The sequence below is a fragment of the Crocuta crocuta genome, unplaced genomic scaffold (genome assembly GCF_008692635.1).
Source record: "Crocuta crocuta isolate KB4526 unplaced genomic scaffold, BGI_CrCroc_1.0 scaffold1013, whole genome shotgun sequence".
Lineage (NCBI taxonomy): Eukaryota > Metazoa > Chordata > Mammalia > Carnivora > Hyaenidae > Crocuta > Crocuta crocuta.
The window spans coordinates 231,924-239,317 of NW_027531297.1; positions in this window are offsets into that span (position 1 = coordinate 231,924).

Here is a 7,394-nt window from a genome sequence, read left to right on the forward strand (position 1 = left end):
AGCGCCACTGGCACACAGGTCCACGCAGGTGCCACATGTCCCCTGAGCCTGGACAACTCGGTCCACACCTCAGGTCTCAGCCAGCAGCCATATCCTCATCCTAACGTCTGCTTCTCCAGCACAGCGTCCTGACCTCCTGTTGTGCATTGATGTGCGACTCTCTAACGTCTCCCTCGCTAGAATGGAAGCCCACGAGGAAGAGAACAAGGTCTGTGCTCCCCGCTGCTGTCCTCAGCTGTGACACAATGCTGGGTGGCAGGTAAGCAGAACTGCTTCCTAAAGACCCTTCTGAGTCCCCTGTGCCCAGGGCACCTCCCTGTCCTGCCGGCTCCAACTCCAGAAGTCCCTGGTCCCTCCTTCCTCTCTGCCCTGGCCCCACACGGATGGCCATGCCCTGTCCCTTCTCCGCAGGCAGCGGCCAGAGCAGGTTTTCCAAGGCACATTCCCAACAGTGTCGTTCTCTCTGTGACTTTCAAACTCCGAGCTCCCTGACAAGCCTGGCAGATCTGCGGCCGGTCCGCCTCCTCTCCAGCCCTCACTGCCCAACCGGTGACGCCTGGGCTCCTACTGGCCTGCGCTGGATGCTCCCACTGCCTTTCCTCCCACCCACCCTGTGCCCTTCGAGATACCTCGCCTACCCCCACCTTTTCAGTCAGTCTCTCCATCACGGGGCTGGTGCATCCGGACAGCACGGGCATTGGGAGGCACAGGACCCTTTCCCATGCATTGTAGGCTGCTGGACGGCATCCCTGCTAGATGCCAGCAAATGTCACAGCATTTCTCAGCTGTGACAAGCAGGTCCGTCTCCAGATCTTGCAAATGTCCCCTTGGAAAGCAAAGTCGCCCAGCTGAGAAGCAGTGCTCCGTCCTGGTACTTCCCAAATCTATATAGTTTTCTCTCCTGACTTTCATACCTGGGGATCTATTTGTTTCTGGACATTTTCCCCAGAGAAATGGGATTTTTATAAAGATAGATGGCAGTTGACAAATTTGTTAACAAAGCACAGCGCCTGGTGGCTCAGTTGATTAAGCGCCGGACTTCAGCTCAGGGTCATGATCTCACAAGTTCACAGGTTCGAGCTCCGCGGTCGGGCTCTGGGCTGACAGCTCGGAGCCTGGAGCTGCTTTGGATTCTGTGTCTCCCTCTCTCTCTGCCCCTCCCCTGCTTGCATTCTGTCTCTCTCCGTCTCTCAAAGATAAATAAATGTTAAAAAGTTTTTTTAATTAAAAAAAATGTGACGAAGCTAATATGGAAGAGCAAACATAAGATGATGAGAAAGAGAAAAAAAGAACCATAAGGAAACAATCCTAACAATATAAAAATATACTATAAAATATACTAAAAACCAAGAAGACTGTGCAGTTTCTACCCTTTAAAAGAAATTCTAGAAAGGCTGGTGCAAATGTGAAGTAACCTCCCCAGGAGATCAGCAAGGGTGTTGTAGCCCTGAGGCCCAGAGAGGTCGAGAGTGACACCAAGTCCAGAAGCCTCCGCACGGCTGCTCAGCGGGCTCAGCCCTGGGCGACACCGCACAGCTAGCGGCTAAAAACTAGCAGTTTACAGGAAGAAGCTGCCCAAGTACATTATAGAAGAATTTGAAAGTCTTGGAAGGAAGAAGCAAAAAAAAAAGCACTCAAAAGCTAANATAACCCATCACAAAGTAAGCAGCACATCTGGGAAGTGCTATTGATGTATAAGACAAAGGATGAACCTTCTTGCTAGCCAACGAGTTCTTTCTGATCAATAATAAAAAGACTAACAGTATCAATGAAAACTGGCAAAAGACATGAGAAGTTGCTTCACAGAGAAAGGTAGACATAATCACCAAAGAACCTGGAATTTCACAGGCGATCCTAGGCGGGCAGAGGCCGGGAGGCGACTGGCACCCAGTGGGGCTGTTCAGTAACTAACAAGAGACCATGTGGGAGGTGTGGGCTCTGGAGTCAGACTGTGGGTCGGTCAGCTGTGTGACCGCGGCCATGGTCCTTGACACCTGTTCCGTCTTCTGTTAAGGAGAGGACAGTCCCTAGCATATAATCATCAGGAGATTTAGGTGATTGTGTCTGTGAAGCACTTAGAAGGGTCTGGACACAGTCAGCACCCAATATAGTAAGAGCTTCAGAAACGTTACGTATTGTTCTTTTTATCAGTATGTACGTTTTTAGATGTTTATTTACTTTTCAGAGGAGGGGGTGCTGAGAAAGGGCAACAGAGGATCTGAAGCAGGCTCCCCGCAGACAGCAGAGCCTGATGCAGGGCTTGAACTCACAAACCGCGGGATCATGACCTGATCCCAAGGCGGACACTCAACCGACGGAACCACCCAGGCGACCTAATAAATTTTTGTATAAAATATTTGGAAGAATGTTCATGAAACTGTTAATCATGAGGAAGACGTTGGGAGTGAGTGGACTTTTTTCCTGTATTGTATTTACAATGGATTTTTTTCTATTTGAAAACATAAGGAAATAGGACACTTCTCTGAAAGGAATAAACCAATGGGATAGCACAGCACAACAAAAAGGGGTGTGCGTGTGTGCGGGCACACAGTTTAATAAATGAGATTTAAGGTTTGTGGGACAGGAAAGGTTAGTCAATAAATGCTTTTGAGATCATTGGCTTTCAATTTGGAGGAAGATAAAATTCTGGTATTCCTTTACTTCCAGCCATGATAGACTAACTGGAAAAAGCACACGTCAGAGATGGTGAGGGTTGGGTTCCAGACCACAGTAAATATCACAATAAAGCAAGTCAAACAAATTTTGTGGTTTCACGGTACATATGAAGGCTATGTTTACACTCTACTGTGGCTTATTAAGTACAACAACATTAGACCTAAAAAAAAAAAATCAAAACACCATGCACATACCTTAATTAAGGAGTTTTTAGTTGCTACAAAATACTAACCGTCAACTCAGCTTTCAGTGAGCCAGAATCTTCTTCCTGGTGCAGGTCTTGCCTCCATGTTGGTAGCTGCTGACTGATCAGGGTGGTGGTTGTTGAAGGCAGGGGTGGTTGTGGAAATTTCCTAAAATAAGATGATAATGAAGCTTCCCCATCAATTCTTTCTTTCACAGATGATTTCTCTGTAGCATTCCGTGATAGCATTTTTTAAAAGTTTATTTTATTGATTTTGAAAGAGAGAAAGTGCGTGGGTGAGCAGGGGAGGGGCCGGGAGACAGGGAGACAGAGAATCCCAAGCAGACTCTGCACTGTCAGCAGAGAGCCTGACATGGGGCTCAAACTCACAAACTGTGAGACCATGACCTGAGCTGAAACTAAGAGTTGGATTCTTAACCGACTGAGCCTCCCAGGCGCCTCTGTGACAGCACTTTACCCAGAGGAGAACGTCTTTGAAAACCAGAGTCCATCCTCTCAACCCTGAAGCTGCTTGACAACTAACTAGGTGTGTCATTCCAACACTCTTCATGCAGCTTCACCAGTAGATTCCACCTCAAGGAACCACTTTCTTTGCTCAATAGATAGCAACGCCTCATTATTAAAGTTTTATCCTGAGATGCCAGCATCTTTAGGCTCTTCTAATCCTAGTTTTCTTACACACCTGCACCCACACCTTCTCCTGAAGGCCGAACCCCTCAAAGTCAGTTTTTTCCAAAGTCTTGTTAATGTTGACATTTTGGCCTTTTCCCATGAATTAGGGATGTTCTTNCTGACTGAGCCACCCAGGCGCCCATAATTATGAGTGTTCTTAATGGCATCTAGAAATGATGAATCCTTTCCAGAAGGTTTTCAATTTATTTTGCTAAGATCTATCAGAGGAATCACTATGGCAGCCGCAGCCTTACAAAATGTATTTCTTAAATAATAAGATTTGGCCGGGGGTGGGGGGGGGGGGGCGCCTGGGCAGCTCAGCCAGTTGAGCATCTGACTCTTGATTTCAGCTCAGGTCATGATCTCACAGTTTGTGAGCCCCGCATCGGGCTCTGTGCTGGAAGTGTAGGGTCTGCTTGGGATTCTCTCTCTTCCAATCTCTCTGCCCCTTTCTCCTTCAAAGTAAGTAAACATTAAAAAAAATAATAAGACTTGAAAGTAGAAATTACTCCTTGGTCCAGGGGCTGCAGAACGGATGTTATGTTAGCAGGCATGAGAACATTAGTCTCACTGTCCATCTCCATCAGAGCCTTGGGTGCCACGCGCACTGCCCCTGAGCAGTAATATTTTGAAAGGAATCCTTTATCCAGAACAGCAAGTCTCAACAGTGGGCTTAAAATCTACAGCAAACCACGGAGGTGCTGTCGCNATAAGTAAACATTAAAAAAAATAATAAGACTTGAAAGAAATTACTCCTTGGTCCAGGGGCTGCAGAACGGATGTTATGTTAGCAGGCATGAGAACATTAGTCTCACTGTCCATCTCCATCAGAGCCTTGGGTGCCACGCGCACTGCCCCTGAGCAGTAATATTTTGAAAGGAATCCTTTATCCAGAACAGCAAGTCTCAACAGTGGGCTTAAAATCTACAGCAAACCACGGAGGTGCTGTCGCCCAGGCTTTGTTGTCCTCTTCCTGGAGCTTGGGCACAGTTGATGGAGCACAATTCTCAAGGGCTCAGGATTTTCGGAATGTTCATGAATGCTGGTCTCAACTTCAAGTCACCAGGTACTTTAGCCCCTAACGAGAGCCAGCCTGTCTCTGGAAGCTTTGAAGCCAGGCGCGGATTTCTCTCTCACTGTCATGGTCCCAGACAGCATCGTCTCCCAACAGAAGGCTGTTCTGTCTACCCTGCGAGTCTGTTCCGTGTGGTCACCCCCAGTGACGCTCTCAGCTCCAGCTTGTGGAGAACTTGCTGCAGCTTCTGCATCAGCACCTGCCGGCCCAGCCGCACGGCCATCTCACAGACACGGCTTGTCCCTTCCAGCTCATAAACCACCTCTGCGCTCTTCACTTCTTTTTCGCAGCTTCCTCACCTCAGCCTTCCCAGAACTGAAAAGTTGCTGGGGACTTGCTCTGGGTGAGGCTTTGGCTGAAAGGAACGTTGTGGCTGGTTGATCTTTGTGTCCAGACAGCGAACACTTTCTTCCACATCGGCAGTGAGGCTGTTAACTTTCTTATCATCCGTGCGCACACTGGAGGAGTGCTTTTCATGTTCTTCTGGAACTTTTCCTCTGCATTCACAGCTTGGCTGATGTTTGGTGCAAGAGGCCCAGCCTTCAGCCTGTCCACGTGCCTTCCTCACCGAGCTGACTCGTTCCTCGCTTCTGATTTCAGGTGAGAGATGTGCAGCTCTTCCTTTCCCTTGGACACTGAGATGCTGCGGTGGGGCTATTAACTGGCCCACTTTCAGTGCTGTTGTGTCTCAGGGAACCGAGTGGGCTGAGGAGGGGGAGAGAGATGGGGGGGAGGCAGCTGTTCATTAGAGCAGGTGGAACACACACACCACACATCGCTCAAGTTCACCACCGTACACGGCATAGTTCACGTGCCCCAAAGCACGTGAACATCAAAGGTCACTGGTCACAGATCACCATACCAAATATAATAATAATGAAAATTTGTGACAAATCAAGAATTACCAAATGTAACACAGAGACAAGAAGTGAGCAGCTGCTGTTGGAAAAACGATGCCGACTGACTTGCTCAATGCAGGGATGCCTCAAAACTTCAATCTGTAAGAAACACAGTATCTGCAAAGCATAATAAAGCAAAACACAATAAAACAAGTATGCCATTACCAGAAAGGAAAAAATGAGTAGACAAGCTACAAATCAAAAGCATAATACATGGCTAATTAAGGCAAAATAACAGTGTCCTAGGGTATAAACTATAGAGAGTAAGATGAATGACAAGATCATGAATTATTCTGTGAAGTTCTGAGTCAGATGTAAGATTCAGGCTACGGGGAGAGTGCAGCACCACCCTGGTCCTTGCAGGGATGATGGAGCATCAAGCTGGCTATTTTCAAATGGTTCAGAGTTAAGGAGAAAAAAAAAAAAAAAAAAAAAAAAATTTTGANCTGTTTGCACTGTCCTGCATCTTTTCTAGAAGTCAGAGATTCTATCTGGCTTCCTTGGCTCAATATATATTTTTAAATTGTGAGATAACGGAAGTACATGCTGTATTGTTCCAATTACAGAAAATTCTAGAACAGGACATGTTCATCTATACTGACCCGGGCAGATCAGCATCTCCTTGTGCAGGGTGGGGTTGACTGCAAAGAGGCACCAGGAACGTTTTGGGGGACAATGAAGATGTTCTTTACATCTTGATAGTGATGGTGGTAGTTATAGGAGTACATACATTTGTCAAAATTCATGGATCCCTCGAGTACATTTTATGATATGTAAATATCTCAATAAAGTTGATTTTAAAAGTTTAAAAAACCCACCCAGCTTTTTTTTTTTTTTTCTGATAGGAATTTATATGCTGTTTCAGAATTTTAAAAAATTTGGGGTACTTAGACCACATGTGATTCTGATACTTAAAATGGAGCTACAGTAATAGAGACAGAAAGACAGCAAATAACCAAAGGAACAAAAGAGTTCATAAATAGAGTCTACACGCATGTGTCAACCAACTCATGTTCTTCCAAGGAGCCAGTGCAGCTCAACGGGAGAATCTTTAAATCTTTTTTGAAAATCAGCAAATACTCACACTGGAGAAGATGAGGCTTGATCTCTACCTCCCTCTATACTCAAGCATTAATTTGAGATGGATCACACAGCAAAATATAAAGTCTAAAATTATAATGATTTAGAAGAAAACGGGAGATGATCTTCTCAACCTTGGAGTGGGCAGTGATGCCTGTGGACAGAGAAAACACCCCCAGAATAGAGAGACTGGACTTGCCCCAAACTGTAAACTTCTGCTCCTAGGAAGATGAACACAAAATAACAAACTGAGAGAAAACCCTTAAATACTTCTGTCTGACAAAGAAAGGACTTGTACCTAGAATACACAAAGAACTCCTACGCTCAGTAATGGAAAGATGGTCCAATTAAAAAATACACAAAAGACCAAACACTGCACGGACAACAAGCATCTGAAAAGGTGCCCATCAGTCAATGGGGATGGTCACGAAAGCCACGGTCGCCACACACCTGCCAGAACAGGCAAACTTGACGACTGGAAGCACTTAGCATTGGCAAGGGCACCAGCAGAGCGCTCTCATGTACGACTGGTGAGTGGAGGGGCACAGCCCCGGTGGAACACACACTTAACTGCTTCACGTGGCAAGTCCGCGTCCAGGGATTCACTCCATACAACAAAAACATTCACGACTGTACGAGAACGTTCACAGGTGCTTTCCTGATAACAGCCCCGAACCAGAAGCACAAACGCTTCCATCGATGGGGAAGGGGTAAACAAACTTGGCATATCCTTACCATGGAATTCTCTTCAGCAATAAACTGATGCTTTAAAAAATGTGAGGCGGGG